The 22,500-nt window shown below is 39.3% G+C and overlaps 1 pseudogene; it reads left to right on the top strand.

Annotated features, from left to right (window-relative positions):
- LOC138028246 (kinesin-like protein KIF16B) overlaps positions 1 to 22,500 on the top strand; it is a 64,259-nt pseudogene that overhangs the window by 14,667 nt on the left and 27,092 nt on the right.

Below are 22,500 nucleotides of genomic sequence, written 5' to 3'. Positions count from 1 at the left end.
TAAGTTCATCTTAAATCATTTTTATATGACCTCATTTTCAAGACATAATTTAGATATAAGCTCGTTTGCGTCTTTTTCTACGTTCTTTCATCTACCGCGTTGAAGTGTCTTGAGCTTCGAAAGATCTGCGAGACAAGAATCGACTGCTTTGACAAAAACGTGCCAAAGGCTATGAGATTTGTGCGTATTTTAGCTTCTGCAATTTTTCCACAGGTAAGTTTTAGTAGGAATTTATTTCTAGTATGATGTTTTGTCTATTTACGCCGGCATAAAGCGAGCGCTCAGAGGATCGGAAGGAAAATGTGCCTTTTGGATAATTTTTCCCTTAACCCTTAGTTTCAGCTTTATTTTTTTGGTGCAGACGGCGTGAAAACAATAGTTAGGTTTATTAGTAAACTGATGTCAGTTGGAGATGAATTATCACACCTTCTAAGTACACGTTTGTCCAGCTTCGGTGTTAACGATTTCTGTTTCATTTTTCCTGTCTTTAGAGTGGAAATTCTCCCAGCTCTTTGGATGTGGACAAGGCGGAGAGAAAACTTCAAGAAAATGAAGACCTCATGAAACGATTAACCGGGATTTGGGAAGATAAATGGAGCAAAACGCAAAAACTGATAGAGGTGAAGTGTCTCTTCGCTGTTAAAATTAATTCCATGTTTTGGCCTTTTTTTTAAATTTGCTTTTACTGCATGTCGATAGAAACATACGATTCCTTGAGTGCTTAAAAGCTGTGTTCGATATGTAAAGCAGGAAAAAGGGCGCTCTCAAGAGTTATGGAAAAAATCCGCGATGAAGCTTATACACATCCAGCTGTCTTTCGAAGATTCCACTAACGCGAACGAATTCGTCAAAAATGCACTTGTAACATAACCCATGGCTTAAACTTTAAGTTTTTAAAAACACACATGCCCCGATATCATAAGCAAACCGCTGATGACAACAATATTCTATAGCCTCCTTCAGTGTGGTGTGGACAGATAATAAATAAAATGATTGCTATATTACTTTTTTCCGGAGGCCAAAAGTCAGCGCTGCAAAGATATTAGCGAAGTCAATTATTGTAGCTCGTTTGCTGTAAAATACAAAAATGCATTAACGACAGTGGATGAATTAATAATATCGAAGAAATTATACTACCAAACGATACTTGGCGTATTTTAACTAGATATTAAAGGCAAAATCACGATTTCACAACCTTCATATTCACTATATCTATTGTTGCTCTTTTCGCAGTAGTTTTTTGGGTGGAAAATGACATATTTCGCACATTGCATGACTTTTGGCAAAATCAGATATGCTGGCAACCATGAGTGTCGGATTTGGTCAATGTCTAGAATATAGGCTATAAGTGGAGACTTTCTAGCTTTAAAATCTTTATTTCAAGATCTGTGAAATTTGTCTGTATTGTTTACAAAAGGTCGTTTTTGGAAGCAGCATCTGCCCTGGTCACTCATTTTGTTAAGCATTTGAGGAGCTCTTTTAGTTTTCTTTTCCCAATTCGAATTTGCTCTCAAATGTCGATCGTTATTTCTATCGCCTCTCAGAAATTCAAATATCGAAAAGTGTAATTTCAATGTGAACTTACTGTAAAATGCATTTTTTTTTTTTTTGTGGGCCGTTTTTGTATCTGATTGTAATCCCTTTTTCGAAGCGTTGATGCTATGTTTTGTCGTTGTATAAGGTTAAAAGAATAGGGATAACTTTGTGTCGCCGCACCCTTTCAGAAGTTCAGCTGGGTATTGTGATCAGTCTATTTTTTAAAAAAACTTTCTAATTAAAAGTGATTTTTGTTTTGAAAACCTTTGAGTATTAAGTGCGGAAAAAAGTATCTACTTGAATTGAAATATTTAGATGTAGGTTTCTTCACGTCACGTTTTACGTGTAAATTTTCGAATACCTGAAATTGTCACCATAGCAAAGACCCTCGTAAAATAAAGAGTGTTCTAAAGTTTTGCAGAAAGAAAAAAAAAAAAAGGAGAATATTGCATGTTGTAGATATGTTAACTTATTTTGTTTGTAGACATAATATCCAAGAGCTAGATCAAGCTTTAATTATACATAGAATTATTTTAATACAACGGTGTATGATTTATAGCCCATTTGGTTCCTTCGGTTTTTCATCCTCGCATTACCCTTAATTTTATTAAAACCAAAACTTCCTTCACGTCAAATAAAGTGTTTTAATTAATTCTCACATTTCGCATGTGGGTGAGGAGATTACAGCCAATAGCTGTTATGTATATTTTCTCGTTATTTAAAACGCACGTTTTCTTTCTCTTCTATGATCCAACACAAACTCGTGTTGTTAACCCTCTGCAAAATCGCGGTCCTTTCTTGAGCTTTAAGGATTAGATGTAAATATCCATTCTGATTGCAAAACAGGGTCATTTGCAACTCGTAAATTACGTCATGCGCACAGACATTCGACTCCCACAAGAAGCGACGACGGCTACGGCAAAGACAACGCCCACAAAGCAAGAATATTATTGGTTAAAAAGAGAAAAATACTCTTAATGACGTGCAGCGCGAATTTCCATGCATTTCTTTGCCGTCCTTCACAAAACAAATGACGAAATTTTAGGTTTTCACGACAACGTGAACGTATAACAATGAACCGTTCATTTTGTGTTTTCGCTTTAAAACCGTTCGTACCCATCCAGTTACAGGATAGTTCGCGCGCATTGTTGAACAAGACAGAATTATCGCGAAATACATGCGGCAGCGCTAAGTTATATTTTGGAGGGACGCTTTTCGTTGACGTTGCCGTTGTCCGCGCTGGAAATCCGTAATATCATTGGTTGCAGAGGAAAGAGAATCGTGCTGCACGTGCAGCACGCATTTTAGCCCATATTTTTGCCGTAGGTTTTGCGTTACAACGACGTGAAAGCAACAAATTTGAGGTTTTGACGACAGCGAGGGCGTACAAATTCAAACCTTTCATTCGCCATTTATACCCTGAAACTTCAGGAAGCCGACTCGTTTTTTTTGGTACTTTGGCAATCGCGAAGAACTTACGATAGGGCAAAGTTATATTTTAAGGTGCTGTTTTCGTCCACGTTGACATCGTAGATCTTAAAGTACCTATCAGCAGTGGCATACAGAACTGTTTCAGATCGTTCAAGAGGCTGAATGGTGAGAGGGAATTTAAAGATATTGAGACAGCTAGGGTCAATACCAGAGGGTGTTTTACCTTATTTGAACTCTGTTGGGTTAAGTGATCGTATTTGTTGAGTTTCTTAGTCGAGTCCTGTTCCATATCTCGATATCCCTTCATGTGAATCAAGAATATTACAACACATAAAGCAAACATCGAGTGCTTTATATTTGATGGCGTTATACAGGCAAATTCGCGGTACGTAATCGACATGTAAATTCAGCATCTGCCTTATTTTAAATGTCACGGTCCCCGTTATTTTCTGTTGGACATTTCCATTCGAGTAGCTGAATCTGGTTTACACGTCTAAATTTGCGGGCTAAGGCTGAACGTTGTGGTGTTTATTTTATTTTATTTTATAATAATGATTATTTTTTGCGATTTCAGCCAGCAAACATGTTTAACTTGTTCTTAAAGTTGTGTGGTATACTAAGTTCGACAACAAACTGAGTTGTTTTTCTTTGTATAAGAAAACTACATTGTTAACTTGTTAAAAAAAAAAAAACGCCCTAAGTATTTGAAGAAACTGTCCTGTTCGACTTCATCCAGTTTTACATTTCTTTTGCCTTGTATTTTTCGCACACACACCAAAAAAAAAGAAAAGCCATTGAGCAAAATAAACACGTTCTTAACTGACTCTCAGCCTGGGAATGTTCTTAAAATTTTGTTTTATCTAAGCCTGAATATTCTTTTTCACCACTTTCATAAATGGCGATTACTTTTACATTCTTTTGTATTTATGTAAGTTAGACGTACTGCCCTCATTTTGAAACAAAATTCTTTTGAAATTTGCTCGTCGTAGCTAGGCTAGAAAGGCTTATTACCATTAAAACAAAGGAATATTTTATGTGGCCGCCATGCATTACGAAAGAGGTCTACAGAAAAGGTTCTTATAAAAGAAAACTCCCATGGGTCTCCGGCTCAGCGGTAGAGAATCTGAACTTGTTATGAATGGAATATCGTAAATTCGGAGCCTTCGGGTTTTTATGAGGAGTTTTCCTGCGTTCCTCTTCTCTTTTTTTTCTCATTCTCTCAGCACTTCTCAATTAAGGAGAACATAGTTTTATTTTTAGTTTGTTTTGGAATATGTTCTTAGATGCAACTGAATTGATAGAATTGTGTTCAGTTCTCATATCACGCTGGCTATCTAGGAACAAAGCTTGCCCGCTCAGTAAACAACCCTTCAATTACGCGATATTCACTGTTTTAAGCAAACATGAAACTTCTCGTAATGTTCAAGTGTTTGTTACATAAATGTAAAATTCGGGTTGCAAAATCAAACAGGAAGGCCTGTTTGCATCCGTCCACTTCGTGCACAGCTTTCGAAAATGTCAACGATATATTTTATATGAGGGAGATGAGAAACGACATGGCATCGGCAACAACACTGGCACAAAACAATAATATCTTTGGTTAAAGGGTGTGAAATCATGGATCATGGTGTAGCACGGATTTAAGCACACTTTTAATTTTTGTGGTACGCAGCGCAATAACGACGTGAAATCACGTGGTTTTAACGACGTTGGGCTTTACCCTGCGAGCAGAGTCTCTTTCGATCTTCCTTGATAAGTCGGGAATAGGAAAGTAGATTCTGCTCGCCGCCTCCACATTCTTTGATTTGCCGCTCATCCAAAGAATTGGATGAGTCAGTCCGGTTTCGACTAGTCAAACCTGTTTTTTTTTTTTTGCGCATGAACAATCACCACGCGTCATCAATATTTTGAAATTTACAACAGTGTGGCAATTTTAACTGTCAGAATTCCCATGAGTTTTTCCTATGTGTGTCGGTTACAGAAACTTGTGTGACAGAAACCTATAAATTTTTCGGTAAAAAAATGAAATGGCATTTTAAGAGTATGGACTATCTTGAGTTTCCAATGAAATGATTCCTTGATTGTCGTGTGTTTGCCAGAGTTTTTGGAAAATATCCCGACTGTTTGTTTTCGTTTTTTGCTTTTGTTGCTACTGGTCACGCGTGACTGACACCGAACACATTTAAATTTCTAACGCATGCTCAATACGAAATGGGGAGGAGGCGAGCAGAGTCTACTTTCCTCTTCCCGACTTATGTAGGAAGATCGAAAGAGACTCTACTCGCAGGGTACGTGGGCTTACAAATGCAAACTTTTTATTTTCTATTTTTGCTCTGAAACCGCTCGGACCAATTTATTTTTAGGATACTTCGCCCACTTTGTGGCACGTGAATGACATGGAATAATCGCGAAAGACTTACTACAATGCAAAGTTATATTTTGAGGTGACGTTTCTATCTGTCGCTGTCGCAGGTCTGAAAGTTCCTATTTTTTAGAACTTCCTTGTTGAGCATAGTGAGTAGCAGCGTAAGGAAGATAAAGCGAAATTCCGCTCCGAAGGTGTAATTAGGGAGTTTAAGCAGGCAGCAGTGCTCGAAATAAGCGGTCGTCCGAGATGACCAGAAATTTACTCGGAATACCAGTTTTTTGGTGAAATAAAATGCAGCCCGGCCAAAATAGAAAATGGACCACTCGGTTTACTGGTCGGCCTTTTTGTGTCGATGTCCGATAGTAGTGTGATGTTAATAATAAATGATTTGTTGCAGCTGAGCATTTTCCCGTATCTTGAATATCTGTAACTTTTACAGTGCATTGTCAAATAGGAAAATGCAAGAACCAGTATCACCAACTTGAAGGCGATGGAGTACGAAGACGCCATTTTGAAAATGCCAAAACTGAAACAACAGGCGCACTCTAAGAATTATGGGATATTTAAGCTCGATCGCCTCGTGATAGCATCTCAACACACTGGGTTTCCTGAATGGGTAACCAAGAATTTATCATGGCAACCAAATTCACGGATTTGGTAGCCCGGCTTTTGAAACAGGGACAACCTTATTGTTTTTTTTTTTTTTTTAATTCCAAGCACTTGTGATAACGGCAAAGTTAACAAAAACTTCACTCCAAAATATAACTCAGCGCTATCGCAAGTATTTCGCGATTATTCCATCTTGTTCACCATGTGCATTACGGGTGAACTATCCTGTAACTGGATGAATTCGGACGGTTTTAAGGTGAAAAATAGAACCTTTTCTGTAGACCTCTTTCAGTTTTAATGCTAATAAGCCTTTCTAGCCTCGCTACGACGAGCAAATTTCAAAAAAATATTTGTTTCAAAATGAGGGCAGTTGGTCTAATTAACATAAATACAAAAGAATGAAACAGTGGTCGCAAATTAATGAAAGTGGTCAATAGAAAGTACCGTAAATTGTTCACGGTTGTATGCTTTCGCCCGTCAAACCCTAAAATTTGGTGATTTCACGTTTTTGTTTTGTGGTGCACGGCAAAGAAATGCATTGAAGTGCGTTTCTCACGTCCAGCTAGCACGAGTATTTTATCCCTTTCTAACCAATAGCGTTCCTGCTTTGTGGCGTTGTCGTTTTAACTCCCTAATACGTCACTGTGCACGAGCAAAAGAGGTTCAGGCGGCGAACATTGAATTCATGTTGGGAGATAAAGAAAACAAATTTATGGAAAGAAACTAGTAACACTTTTCCGATCCCATTGTGAACATGCGTGCATGTGTTTTATAACCGTAGAACGAAGTCTTCAAACGTCCACGGCTCGGTTCAACGTTTTTGTTTCTTTGTTTCTTTCGTTCTTTATTTCTTTAATGTGACGAAAAGGAAGTCGAGTCGATGTCGAACGAGTACAAGTTGAAACTGATAACCATCAAGATTATGATTTGAGTTTGCACGTTTTCAACAAGTTTTCTGTTTTTTTTTAGCTTTTCAACAGTAAAGAGCGACTCTCGGCTTCTGATTTCTCAATTGTTTTAACTCATGTGAAACAAAGTGCTGAAGTCTGTCTTGAAAAAAACGAGCAGAGAGAACTTGTAAAAAAATCCTCTTAATAGACTAAGAAAATCACAAAAATGAAGGAGACAAATATTAGAAATAGTTCATTGGTTCGAATTGACAAGACATTCAAAGCATAAAATGACCTTTTTTTTTTAATTCAACTTTGTTCAGCAAAGCGCGAAAGCTAAGTAACAATCCATATGAAAACATGTGGTACAATGCCGAAAAGGGCACAACACCAGGAGGAAACCGCAGAACTACGTTACAGAGATAATAAAATGTAAAAACTATAAGGAAATCATAGATCAACCAAGAATTTAACACCCCTCGACTTAAAGTCTGTAACAGAAGATAGGTTTTAATCTAAGTGCTTGACGAAAGAGGCAACATTTACTGTAGCGAATACAACGTTCTTAAATTAGAATATGTGCGCTTGATTGGTAAGATTTCTAAGTCCAACATTTGCGTGCGTGAGGCACGAATAACCTTAAACTAAATTTCAGAACTGAACATTCTCTGCTTTGGTGGCGTGATTTGAAAACATTTGAAGATACCTTTACCCTGAGGGTGCGTGTTTTATTGATATTTAAATGAGTGAAAAGGGTAAAGATTTACACTGTGAACAACATAAATTCAATAACAATATCCTCAAACATAACGTGTTTTAGATCAATGTTTCCAATACTTTTTGTGTGATATTATATTAAGATTCATTGTCCGTTTTCTTGGATTGCATGTCAACTGTTTGTCTTCCGTGCCTCTTTGATTTTGATGGACTTTATTTTTAAAAACCTTTTTGAGATCTTAGATAAGATTTCCTTATGTTTTTCTAACGACCTTTCTCATCTTTCCGCCGAGTACACACCACACAATAAAACGATAATCAAACCTGGAAGTGGGACGAAAATGGTATTATGAATATGGTTATTAACAAACGAATGAATCACCTGCTTTGGTTGTGAAAGTGAACAAAATAAGGGCTCTTTTTGGCGCGCGCGGGATAACCCAGTTCCTTAGTACGCAGAATCGCTTACTACCGACGGGAGCTTCGTGTTATTCCATCCCGTTGTTCTGTAGTCGCGGGATCGTCGAGCTGTGGCTGCAGTTCGCAATATTCAATCTCTAAAAAGGCGAGAAAGAGTACTTAGTTCATAGTTCTTGTTTTCATTCAGTTTGTTATATTACTGCCCGCGGGCCGGGATTCTCGTCTCATACCGGCTCGTCATTCTGAACTCGCGGGATCGTCTAGCTGCGCCATCAGTTCGCAATGTTGTTCCCAAGAAGGCAAGAAAGGAACATCAGTTATTGCTGGTTTTCACTCACGTGATCAACAGCCATGTTTTTCAACGAAAACAAAAGGAAGCGTTTGCATAATAATAGAGTTAAATTCCCGGAGGATTTGGTCGGGGCACCAACATGGCCGCCTTTTCTTTGTTTGGGCACCAACATGGCGGTCGTGACGTCATGTGAAAACCAAGAATATATTTTTTTGTTCAGTTTGTTACTGCCCGCGGGATCTTCGTCTTATACCGTTCGTTTCTCTCTACTCTCGGGATCGTCGAGTTGCGCGCCCAAGAGGCCAAAAAAGTCAAATTTTATTCTTAATCTTTTATATACCGACTCACTTTGTTACTGCCCGCGGGCCGGGATTCTCGTCTTAAACCGGTCCATTGTCTGTACTTACGGGATCACAACTCTGTTCGATGTCACGAGTTTTTTCCTTAGATAACAGTAGCTTTCTTTTAGATTGATTTTTATTTCCTCGCGGAAAGGTCTGTAAGGTTGTCAAAGTTGTAAAAAAAAAAAAAGAGTTCATGCCCTCGGGACCTCATCGAGAACTTAATGGTCTCTTTTATCTGGGATGGAAGTATCCGGACACGTTTTGCGTGGATTAAGGACCAAAATATTTGAAAGCTTTTTGTTTGAAATCCAAACGCCCTGCATGCAAAGCAGTTTTATCTTTCTACCTTTTGTCGCAGAATTTTGCTATCGGCCCATTCTATTTATTTCTCGTATTTTCTCTTTCTTTTTGGTTGTTAATTTGCCGGTTTTATACTTAGTTTCCTTTCTTCTTTTCCTTTAAAGCTGTTTCGTGGCTAAATTAATATTGTCATCGTTTTGGAGCCACTTGCATGAATTTGAGGGCTAGTGAGATAGTGAAAATACAGTTGAGCTGAGTAAAGTTTTCTAAATGAAGGATTTTGAAGTCGGATTTCATCATCGGACAAAAAAATTGTTAAACTTGAAAGTCCAGTCTGAGATGAGCGAAAAGTTTAAGAACGCCTGTACCAAGAACCATACAGTTAAGAGCGAGTGAGTAGTATAAATAAAGATAAAAGAATCGAAAACTGTAGTGTAACAGGACAATGAACTCAAATACTTATAGGGGCGTTTTTCAACACTAGCAATGTGGGTTTCTTATTGCATGAATCACCGAACAACCACTCAGTTTGTAGTCGAACTTAGTATACCACACAACTTTAAGAACATGTTAAGAACGTTTTCAGGCAAAAAATCGCAACAAAAATAAGAACGTTTAGCCTCAGTCCCAATATTAGACGTCATATTGTATTGGAAACCTTAGAGACAAAACGCTCGAAAATTACTGGCACATAGTGTTTATTTTTTACTGTTTACTTTCAAAACCAAAATGAAGTATACGGTGTTAGGTGCTTTTGTTGTGCTGTTGCTTATTTGTCGTTTGTTTAACGGCCCTCTAGCTATACCACAGAAGACAAACCACAACATTGGGAACTCCGGCCATCCCCTACTCTTTGCAAAAAATGTGTGGGTTCTTTCACGTCCCACAGGTTTATGAACGTTGAAGGGTTGCGAGACGATAACTTAATCTATTCCACAGAGGACAAACCACAACACCGGGAACTCCGTGCCCTTTTCTTTTCGAAAAGTGTGTGGTTCTTTCACAACTGTTGTCATAACTGATACCAAAGTCCTGTGTACGCCTTCAAGGATTACGTTAAATGACAACATCGGAAAAGTCGTTAATCAAAACAATCATCGGTTGTACCGTTGAGCATCGTACTACTGTGCAGGACCTAGAGGGATCAAAACCTCTCACCAGACCGATACTCAGGGTCTTTAAATAACTAAGGAGAAAGTGATGCTTTTGTAATGACACCTGCTAGTGGTTAATCTCTCTATTCTTCTCGGACAAGGACGATAAATCGTAGGCCCCGTCTTACAACCCATCACTGATCCTAGGGAATTTAAGATCTACGACGGCGACGGTCGACGAAAACGTCACCTCAAAATATAACTTGGCTCTATCTTAAGTCTTTCGCGATTATTCAGTCTAGTTCGCGTCGTAAAATGTGGGCAAAGTATCCTAAAAATAGATCGGTACGAGCGGTTTCAAATTGAAAATAGAGAATGAAGGATTCTCTGTTGCATGCTTACGTTGTCGTCAAACCCTCAAATTTGGTCATTTCACGTCGTCTTTATGCAGATGACCGCATAAATACTTGCTAACATCCGTGCTGCACGTGCAGCACGATTATTTATGCTCTTTTAACCAATGATATTATTGCTTTGTGGCGTTGTCTTAGTCGTAGCCGTCGTCGTTTGTTAAATTCCCTCATTTCACAGCACTGTGGGACGTGTGTGAGCGAAAAGTTTGAGAGCCGTAGATTCAGACCCTGTCAAATGGCCGGTACTCGACGAAGTCGGTATTGTAATCTCCTTCCACTGTTTAACCGTGACCTTATCAAGCGAGTTCATGCCAAATTTTAGATTTGTACTCTCCACTCACACAACACCACGGTTTTTATAGAAACGCATTTGGCTATTTTTTTTTTTCCGTTTGTGTTTGATAGACCAAAGAAAAACAACACGTTTAAATTTCTTCTTTGGATGCATTAGCCTATTTGTGTGTAACGGCTTTCGCGAAGTCTTTGATTTTAGCAAGAGATATTGTATTCTCGTATGAGCTCTCTTGAAGTCAAATTTAGGTAAACGAACTTCGATACAGCAACCAACGCGATTATCAATCCCTTTCGACGCATAGAGCTTCGAAATAGCCATTTTGCAACCGTAACACGTCACAGTTATTCAAGATGGCGCCCACTCGGAAATTTGAAAACAAAAACAAAACGATTGCGAAATTCCCTTCGAATACAAACGCTTTCTTTGAAACAATCTGAAACAATTTTGATTGAAAACATTATTTGCTGTAGAAGCAAAAAATGTTCATTGCAGATTCTGAAGACATCAAGTACAAATTCCGCTTCCAGTCGAGTTCAATTGTTACGTTCTAGTCAAATATTTTTGTTATATTATTTTCTTATGGTGGAAGTTCCCTTTTAAAGAATAGCGAAACACGTATTTTTTCGCAAGTCCCGAATTCGCCCGTGATTTCTTGTCCCGTCCCGTCTGACTTCACGTGCATTTGGGGGTATCCGACCGATATTTCGAACTGGTTTGTTTACATTCCGGCTCTGCTCTTGGGTAAAGAGGTTTTACAGGGGCAACATTTAAATTATCCTACTATTCGATCTTGTGTTGATCTAAAACAAAATGTATTTCATGTAGTGTATGAAGCAAGAAACGGTCGCATTAAAAATATTGTTCCTCAGTACTGCTGTTGTTGACTTTGATTAAGAAGCATTAACGATTAACCGGCAAAAAAATTATACCATCACTTTGAAAACGTTTGTAGAAGCGTTTTATTACGAAAAAGATATTTGAAACAATTTTATTTCAATGGAATTGATGCTATAGAGGATAGATTTGAAGTGTAAGCAAAGGTTACGTGCCAATTGAGAAATATGTGAAGAACTATTTGTTCCGTCTTTCGTCCGTCTTCTCCAAACACAGGAAAAGTTAATTTCCTAAGGTAAACGTCTTAGGAAATGAGCTTATTGACTATTGCCGTCATTTACGCAAAAATATCTTTTAAAGTTTGATTGGAAACGATCTTGTTTACGGGTCAAGGTTTTTCTGAAGGCGGGATTGTGTTTATAGAATTTCAAATAGTAATCATTGATTGTAAATACAAACGATTTAGTTTATAAAGTACAGGATACAGTAAGCACGTATGATACAATTGTTTAGCTGCACTTAGAACGTCAAACCGAAACAGTGTTTTATTTGAATAACTCATGGCGTTAGTGTTTTCAGTCATTACTCCTGTTGTAAGGTCAAGTTCTCTTAGTGTTTGTTCCAAAAATGGATGCTTATCGTAGGGAGAAAATGAGTTTTTATGTTACAAGAATGGTTTGCATCGCTTATTTTTGTCGCTCTAGTGGGCTGTGAAGCGAAGTCGGCAGCTACAGTCAGAAAATTCACCACCAACTGGTCACATAAAATTTGCTACGATTATCTCCTTCGACTTAAATATGAGTTGGAAATCAAAACTTTATGTGCTTCAGATGAGTAATTGTCTTATATATTCGATTACTGAGCTGTTGTTAATGACACCGGCGTTTTTGGCTTGCATCCAAACGCGAGAGCAAGAACAATTTGTAAGGCATATGTAATTCGACATTTGAAAGAGTTCGAAGCGCCTGTTTCACATCTTCAAGATACTAACCAAAAAAATACACTGATACGTTTGACAAAAACTTTTGTTTTCATTACGGTTTTTATCTTTTTTCTTTTATCGGAAGTCAGTTTACTTAATAGGGATAAATGACAGAGAAAAATGACAAAAGTATGTTTCTAAAAAAAAGGTATTCGTTGGTTATAGTGAAATATGATTTTATTATTTTCTATTAACCATAAACTTAGCAATGCGCGCCTTAATTCTTGTGAAAGCGGGGACAAAACAGCTTCCTGATCTTTTTCAGTTTTCGTTCTAGATTTAAATAATTTTCAGTGACAGTCACGCGGATTTTACGAAGTGCTGTATATTGTACAATAGGTGGGATCTTCTATAAGTAATTGCCCACCTTTTTGAATGGTGTGTTTTTTAGAGTAAAATAGTTCAGCGATAGACTGAACACAAATAATCGGAATTTTTCTAATTTTTTTTTCTATATATTTTTTCTTTTTTTCGCTCTCTGAAGCACTTACAGTGTGTTAATATTAATTAATATACTTTTCTGTTGTACACGGGCTGTTCTCAACCAGATTAAAAATTCTAATAATTTTTTACCAAAATTTAAAGGTGGCACGAAAACTGGTGGAAGCAAGCACATGTCACTTTTCCACATTGTTCACTCCGCTGGAAGAAACCATGTGAAAGTGAAGAGACACGAAGATAGAGTGGCAGATTTGAAAATGTAACCGGCACAATTTGCTTGGAGGGCAGGAGATAGACTGCAAAACAGATGTAGTTTTTGCGAACGCAAGCGACGCGGTAAATATTCAAACGAAAGGTCTGGAGCTTCGCGCCTTGCGGAAATGGAAGAAAACGACTGTTTTGCAGTCTAGGCAGGAGAGGGAGTTGCTGTACCTTCAGTTCGCACTTTCCGCCTCACGGCTAAAAGTGTACGAAAGTACAGAATTTGACATCGCGCTGGCATATAAATTAGTCGAATATTCTGGTTCTTTTGCCGACCCTCCAAGAACGCTTCTCAAAACTCGATACAATCTGTAGGCAGCATCTCCGTTATTTTTAGAGCATTTATTTCCCAGTCGATAGCTGTCGCTAAACGTTTTTCCTATTTATTTTCTTCTCCATAGGAGCGCGCACTTGCTGTAACAGAGCTGGGCTCAGCGCTCAGGTTTGAAACAGATGAACCTCACTTTGTCAGTCTGGGAGGAGGACGGCTTAGTATTGGCGTCACTTTGTGCCCAATTAAACGAGGTTAGATACTCAAAGCGCGAAATTCCTGAGTTACGTCATAGAATGACCTGGAAAAAACGTTTGTATTTGTTACTCTGTCTGATTAAACGAGGCAGATAATCATCCCGAATTTGTGAAATCACAAAATGCGGACGTCAACCGAATTTTCTTTTTTTTTTTTTTTTTTTTTTTTTTTTTTTGGGGGGGGGGGGGGGGGGTGGGCTTATTTCCGAGGCGAGAAATCCTTCCGTAACTTTTCAAGCCAATATACTTAGCATTTCATTTTTTTGTCTCGAAAACATGTTAAAAGAACCAATTTTTCCTTGTTCTCGAAAAGATGTTAAAGGACCGACTTTGCGTGATAAGCAGTTGTAGGTTCACATATAAGGAGTTTAAAAGCATCGGATGTCGAAATCACCAGCAGCTCTCGTAACATATTATGTGAATGGTTCGATATCCAAGCCAACACAAAATACTGCTGAAGCAATTGAAACAATGTCTTAGACTTAAAAACAAAAGTGGCTGCTTACGAGAGAGCTGCTACATTACTGAACTGGCAATACTAACGAAAGCCTCTCTTGAAAATAAACTTCTGCGCGTTCGTAACCATTAGCGATTTTTCCCCCGTTTTTTTCGTGTTGGTTGACCCATACTGGTGGGAACACATCCTAATTACATACAATCAAAGTTATCTGTTTTGTTCTCGCGTTTTGCAAAAAAGTAAAAAAGTCCTTTTCAAGAAAGTGAAGATCTATCTATACGACAGCGACCTTAATAACAACGTATTTAACCCTTTGGCTACTGAGATTTGGCCGAAAAACACGTTTTCAAGCTAGTTGAGGGTTTTTTGGTCACTTTCGTGCTGTTTAAGAGCTAAGTCTCCCTACAAACCCGGTTTCAGGTTGTACACTCCGCGGCCTTTTTAGCCAGTGCAAAATAAGCGCTTGCAAAGTTCGGGCATGCCAGAAACAAAAAGCAACATTTGTTAATTTTTTTTCGTCAGCGGCCCAATTGGATCTAATCAGTCTACTACCGTGCCGAACCACGGATCGTTCGAATCGTTCGACTTGGAAAGGGGATGCCAACTTTTCAGAATAAAACTTTTATGAACGGTACCGATGCGGTGCGATTTCGCATACTAATTGTTTGGGTTTTTTTTCTTTCTCTTTACAGGAAAGACAGTTATTGGTGTTTCAACAGACACGTGTAAACCTGACATTCAATTGAGCGAAAAGGCATTGAACCGTAAGTCATGTCAATAGTCAATGTTGAACTCCTAACTACAGGCTTATGCAAACAGTTTCAACATTTGCCTAACATTCGTTCAACAAAGTTGTGCGAATGCCGTTCAAACGGTTCCAACGTCGCGCTAGCACTAGATCCAAAAATTTGACTGCGAGGAACTGGGAACAAGAAACCAGACTGTCCCGTCTAGGCCCCAGTTGTTCAAAAGGTGGATAACGCTATTGTCCGAATGCAAAAATGGCCGTCAACAAATTATTCTTTTGTCTTTGTGTTAATTGGCCTAACTAGCCTCGTTTTACAGCCCAAATTCTTTGTCAATTTGGCGCGTGTGACCGAGGCTTGTTAGGCTAATTAACCAAAGACAAAAGAATAGCTTCATAGCTCAGTTGGTTCGAGCGTCGCACCGGTATCGCGAGGTCACGGTTTCAAACCCTGTTGAATTCCTGAATTTTTCAGGCTTCTTTACGCAATTGCAAAAATTGCGTTCATAACTGCGAGGATCATAGCTTCACTTGATTTCATATCCGCAGTTCATATATGATCCATTTCATATATCATTTCATCGCTAAAAGAATAATTTGTGGGCGGCGGTTTTTGCAGTTGGTTAATCCACCGGTTAAATCACCATTCAGTGGGTAAGTCATAGTGAACCAAGTGCGCTATCCAATGGATAGCGACTTATCAGGGGGATAGCGCCATCCACCTTTTGAACTACTGGGGCCAGGTGTGTGCACGCGTGAATTCTACTACATATTAGCTGAACGCTTCATCCAACATTGCGAGAACAAAGGAATTGTTGAAATCGACGTCAGTTGAATAGGAGTTTTAAATCAGGTAAAATTTGGTTCCACACGCTTTCAACACTTTTTTAAACTTCCAACAACATTCAGCGAGACTTGTTCAAACGTTTCTGAGGTTTGTCTTAGCAAAGCGTTGAATGCCGTGTTAAAGCAAATAATTACATCGTTTTAACGGTTCTTAACTTGCTTCGTCGTGAGATAACCCTGTCGTTACAATTGCTAAAAATTACCGTACAGACAGTGAAATTACTTGCTTGAGGCATCTCCTTTAAGGTGAACGATCGCTTGTCAATCTTTTGGTTGTTCAGATGATTGCTAACATTTTTCGAGACACTGCTGAGAAGATGTGTTCGCAGGTTACGGCGAAGAGCTGGCCTCTTCTTTTAAGTTGTTCATGAATCTTTAAATTAGCTGATGGAACCTGGTATCTTTGTTTTATTGGCTTTCAGTGAGCATTGCCTTGTTTAGTACAATGGCGATGACGGTGGTGCTTTATTCCAAAAGCGGCCCTATGCTCCGTGATGGTATTCCATCTCCGAGCCAACCAGACTGCCACAAGGTAACGCTGTCCTAGCTATATCTGTCACTCCATGCGGGATTAATTCCTGGAAAGTTCCACGTAGTCTCCGTATTCGTTTCGATGGTAGAAGCAAAAAAAACAAAAAAACCCAGCTACGTTGAATCGGACGGTCGTACATACTCGAGTCTTTGCAAAGGAGCACTCGGGTTTTTTTTCCCGATTTTTCCCGAGTCAACAACACCGAGAAATAATGGTAGAGAGCATCCGAACATAGTGATCGGACAGTGCGTAGACTCATACTCTCTCAAAGAAACACTCGGGTTTTTGTCCTGGAGTATTCCCGAGTCAACATCGACCGAAAATAATTCTCTTCTCTTCTGGTTAGCATACAACAACAGAGAAAAACTCCCACCCCCCCCCCCCCCCCCTCCCTCCCCCGATTTTTTTCTGTTTTTTTTATGTGACTGGTAACAGCACCGCTACATTCGTTCTCTTCCTACCCCAAGGGAGACCTTTACAGGTGCCCTTCCTCCCTCCCCTGTTTGCGTTGCCTATTGTTATATTCAAGTTGGCTAGGTTTTTAGTTGGCTCGTGCTTTAAATATTGTTTATTCCTTCACATGGTCGCAGTTTGCATTGTTCTAGTTTCATGCGAACAACTCAATCTCTGAAATCCTACAACGTGTGTAGAGTTGGTCGCTAGCCAGAGCTTGTTGTCTTCAATTTGACATAGTTTAGTTTTCAAATGGTCTTTATCCGTCAATTTGTCATTCGCAATTTTCGCTTTTTCGTCCATTCCTCGGTTGTGGAGTTTGAAATTAATTCCTCGCGCCTAAATTTTTCATTCCCCGTCGCAAAAATTATCTGCGAGCCGGGAATTAGAATGTTGGCTTAAAGTCTTTTTCCATCGACATTGTCATGAATTTCTTACCCACAACAATTCATAATGTTCACCGAAACAACTTCTAGTTTTGGTGAGAGGAAGTTTATTTATTTAATTCTGCGGTTAAAACTGTTGTGATAAATAACAACTAATTTTGGGTTGTAATCGATCTCCCTGTAGCGGTTAGAGTGACGACAAATCATCTTGGCATAAGCTGATGTCGTTTCTAATTTGTCAACTTTTTTAATTAAACCATACATCTTTCTTTTCTCTCGCTCATAATTCCTTACATTACAATTTTTCATTTCTTTTGCGTTTTAAGTGAGTGTTGTCGCAACGCCATTTAATACAATAATGTGCGCTGAGCGATATTAACTTAATGGGTCGAAATTGCATGTCGCTAGGTTGGTGTGTTAAGTGCTTTTGTTTTTTTTATAGCAGTATCACCGGTAAAGGTTTTTATAACTTTTTCTTGTCATCCGAACCAACCTCCTTTGTTCAATGCATTTATCTTATTAGTTTATCGATGTTTTGTTATTGAAAATCAAATCTTTTGTGCTGTTACGAATGTCCTCTTTACTCAAATTTACTGTTTCGGCTTTATCTTGTGTTGATTCCTCTCGTCAAAGAAACGAGTCCATCGATGTGACTTCAGCATTTCGTCCCCAGTTGTTTTCGTCATTTACCTCATTTTTTCATCGTACATGTAGGCCACGATTATTTTTCATTGCTTAAAATTCCACATGACATTGTCGTGAATTCTCTTGTCCTTATAATTTCTTTGTAACTATTTATTGTTTTTTGTGACGTATTTTGAAATTCGTCTTCTTGACGCACAATTTTTGAGCTTCTGGCATAACTGCGTTCAATGCCCCCAATTTTTCTTTAGTGCTGTGTGTGCTGTGGAAAGTTTCCTTGTTTTCAGTATAATTACAAAGGTGATTATTGAAATTCCTCTGGCGCGCTGATTGGTTGCCGTTGAGTTGATTATTACGCAATAATCATGTAAGGCTTTTTTTTTTTAATCGCCGCACGCAGTTTAGTCGAGGTGTCAGACAAAGAAATTAATTATTCCAAAGATAATGGCCTATTATTTCAAATACTCACCTTTGTAATTATACTAAAACAATTATTAATCTCATACTCGGTGAATATCAACCTCTAACTTTCGTCCTCGGCTTTTTATTCACCGATATTCACCTCGCCTTCGGGGAATAGCTTGTTGAATATTGCCCCCTTCCGCAGGATAAAAAAAGCACTGCAGGAAAGTATTGCATAATATGCATTGGGTTTTCCTCCTCATTTATGCAAGTTATGAATTGTGTATACACGTGATGCCCAGGGAGCCAGCTAATCGAATCCAGAGCGGCGACGCGTTTAACCTGGTCCCAGAGGTTTTTCTTGAGCCGCGAGAGAGCTGTAAAGCGTTAAGGACGAGTCCCAAAGTGGCGAGAGAGAAAAACCTCTGGTAACCCTGGACTTGAATCTCACTTTCATGCCGATGCCAGCTGTCAAACGCGTCAAATTGATAATTACAAAATGAACCAATGCAACTTAGCAACCACGCGCCCCCTCTGCATTACCAATCAACGAACCAATCATATTGGTTTGCGTATTTGTTAAAAATATCATCCAATCCAGCCTGAGGTCAGATCCTGACCCTGGCGTCTGCTTGAAAGTGAGGATTCAAGTCCAAGGTAACCAGAGGTTTCTCTCTTCTCGCCGTTTCGCGACTCGACTTCGCCTCTTCGCGGCTCTATCGTGGCTCAAGAAAAACCTCTGCCACCCAGGGTAAGACGCGCTGTTCAGTTTTGTTTTGCTCGCTGCTGAAAGCATATCCAACCTTCGTCTTTCAATAGGAGTTTAAGATTTCGGCTACGACTGGTAAAATGTTGCTCTAAATTTAATTTGCGATGTCTTAAAGGAAAACTGAAGATAAAAATGGATTTTTTTTTTCCTTCGCCAAATCTGTAGTGCCTTACTCATTTAATGGAAATATTCGAGTATTTGAGGGTTTCTTACATTTCGTCGTCTTATAAGGCCAGAAAGACCCGTATTGATCACTCGATGGAAGTCCGCCATTTGGCTGTACAGCAGGCTTGGGCGCTAAGCGTGAGGTCATTGTGCTCACTTGCTTGAAAGAGGGAAACTTGAAAATGGTTCAGTGCGTTATTGTGGGCTGTTCTATTAGAACTCTCAGACACAAAAGAGTTAAGTTTTCATCGTTTCCTGTTAAAACGAAATCCTTCTCAAAGAATGGCTCATCCGAACTTGCCAAATATCCAGCACTGTCACATCTGTTCGGATCATTTCGAACCCTCCTGTTTTGACGGTGTCTTGGCCACAGGGTCGATGCGACAGTTGCATGTAATTGAAGAAATGTAACTTTGTGACTCCATCGATTCCATTTATACCCAGTGAGTGAGGTATGTTTTCTTATTCGGGAGATTTCAGTGGCAAACCGGGCGCCGGAGAAGTGAACCGGAGAGTTGTTTTGCAAGCAACTGGGACACGTCATTCCGTGAATGGCAATCGCACTTCAAGCTGGGTTTTATAAACTCGGCAACGATCACAAAGATGTTTAAGTTTGCCAAATATCCAGCACTGTCACATCTGTTCGGATCATTTCGAACCCTCCTGTTTTGACGGTGTCTTGGCCACAGGGGTCGATGCGACAGTTTCTTGTAATTGATGAATGTTAACTTTGTGACTCCATCGATTCCATTTATACCCAGTGAGTGAGGTATGTTTTCTTTATTCGGGAGATTTCAGTGGCAAACCCAGCGGCAGGAAAGTGAACCAGAGAGTTTTTTTTTCAAGCAACTGGGACACGTCATTCCGTGAATGGTAATCGCGCTTCAAGCTGGTTTTATAAACTTGGAACGATCACGAAGATGTTTAAGTTTGAAAATTCGCTATACTACGAACAGAGTAATGTGTTTACATACGATGGCAGTTTGTAGCGCTTCTCTTTACAAACACATGCACGGTCGAAAAGCTAGAATACTGCGTTACACAACGAATAGCTTGATCTGCTGACACGGCTAACTTTAATAGATACTAAGCTATGTGTTAGATGTAGATCTGTTAGTTAAGAGCTGTGAGTATCACCAGGCGTCTGTAAACTAAAGTTTGTCAAATTGATTCGAAATGACAGACAAAACCACACCAGCCAACAGAATCTCGTAGTAATCAAGTTGTTTTATTACCTTTTGAATACAATCAATTCACCTGGATTTTGTTCGTAGCTTCCTCTATCTCGCGGTAAAGCAGATGCGTTCCTTTTCTTGCTGTCCCGGTCTCCCAGTTTACGCAGAAAGCAACACGCTGTTTTTAAATTGACTGCGAAGGCAAATACCTTGTTTGATGTGTCAGTTAAATCTTCAAATTTAAACCTTTTAGCTTTGATAACGAGCCAGTTATTAGCATCGAAAACTAATAATTCTTGAGTGGCAAAGCGTTAATGACCCCGTACATTCTTTCTAAAATCTCGGATTTTCAAAGCATCATTACTCAGATTTAACAATTACTGGATGAGGTTTTTGTGATATCCGGAATAATCAAGGTCGAGGTAAGTGTTATCAGCCGAAGAGAAAAAAAAAATTAAAAAATGTGAATGAAAAGTGCTAGTGGCAGTGCCTGGAGCAAATCTTTTCAAACTTAACGCATGTTTTATGACTCTATAAGACCGAATGCATAAATGGCGGCTAAAAAAATATTCCTTTGTTTATGTTCTAATTAGCCTCACAAGCCTCGTTTGCATGGACAAAATACAAAAAATATTGCTTGAGAGCGAGGCTAGTGAGTCTAATTAGCACATAAACAAAAGAATATAATTTTTGAACGCAATTTATGCCTTCGGTCTATTTCCTTACGCTACAACACACAATCAATAGACCACTCATCGTTTCGTATGCAAATTACCCCTTCTAGACCAATTGACAGTCTCACATGGACTGTTCATTTGTTACCTTTTTTCATAAGAGTGCAAATCCGTAGAGCAGGATTTACGGGAATATTCACTGGGAGTCCACTACTGAGGCACGACCGCCCCTTTTTTTCACTTGTCCGTTAAGTAGTATTTCGGAAACCTAGAAGACACGGGGATCCTTGTTTTAGACTCCCAACTTTTGTCTTGTTTTGCAGGTTGTATGGTTTGCTTGGAAAGTCGAACTACTTCCGGTTTAACCATCCCAGAGAAGCAAAGAGGATCAAAGAGTCACATCCGGGAAACCGGTTTTCTATTGTTCCTGACCAGTATTACCCAGGTATGACCAGTTTCATGATTAGGCCACGTTTTTCAAGCGCCGGCCGGATAATGTATCTACTAGGTACGCCACTAGCCAGAGCATATAATGTTGTGTGGGAACATTCGCTAACTCCAGCGACACTGAAGCCCTTGCTGAACTCCAAACTTAAAATCCACACTTTAATGTCTACTTCGTAAAAACGTTCTTCGCAATACAATGATGATCTATTTTGTAGCCTGTGCAAGCTAGCGGTATTGTTTGGCGAGAGGCAAATTAAACGGCGCGGCGACGCGCGGCAACGCGCTGCAGCTCCCCTCCCCATTCTCCGAGTGGCATCGCCGCTCCGTTAATTTTCTTCCACCTGTGCTTCGTCGGAAAAAACGATATCCTTTGTTACATAACGTGATTGGAATTTTGAGAAACCAGCCAAACGATCACACTTAAAGCGAACAAAATAAAGTCACAGTTCCATGATGGTCGTTAACCGTTAAACGCTGGATGTGCGTAGAGTGGTGCATGTTGCGGTTAAGTGAGCAAATAATCAAATCTTTGCCTACTGAAACTTTCAGATATTGACTTATCCACCGGATAGAGTTGTCGCGAGCCTATAGGGCCTCTTTCTGCCACTCGTTTAAGCTTATAGGAAATATCCGTTTACAAACATTTTCACGGGAACAAAAGACGCTTTGTTCCGACAGCCAATGAGGCTCTGGTTGGCACATTACTATCGAACCTCGATCATCCGGACTTATTCTCTGGTTCCAGTTTTGTCATGAATATTTATTATTCATGATCAAGATCCGTAGCCATATTCTATTTAACTACAGCGTTGAAAAGTGAATGAGGGCGAGTTTGTTTCGCTTCAAAAAGTCAAAGCAGCTCTCGCGTTTGCGTATAAGCAGAGTTGTTATGTTAGAAGCCCATTACCCAGAAATGTTGATCTCACCCATTTGGCCTTTTGGCCCATCAGTTTACTGTATTATCTAAATTAGAATAGTGGTTTTGCACGCCAGCCATGTTGCATGGCAGGAACAATAGATTCTTTTCCTATGGGAACAAATGCTCTTTCTAA

This window comes from Montipora capricornis, chromosome 13 (genome assembly GCF_036669925.1).
Source record: "Montipora capricornis isolate CH-2021 chromosome 13, ASM3666992v2, whole genome shotgun sequence".
Classification (NCBI taxonomy): Eukaryota; Metazoa; Cnidaria; class Anthozoa; order Scleractinia; family Acroporidae; genus Montipora; species Montipora capricornis.
The sequence above is the reverse complement of the archived record's forward strand: the minus strand, read 5'-3'. Positions and strand labels throughout refer to the sequence as shown.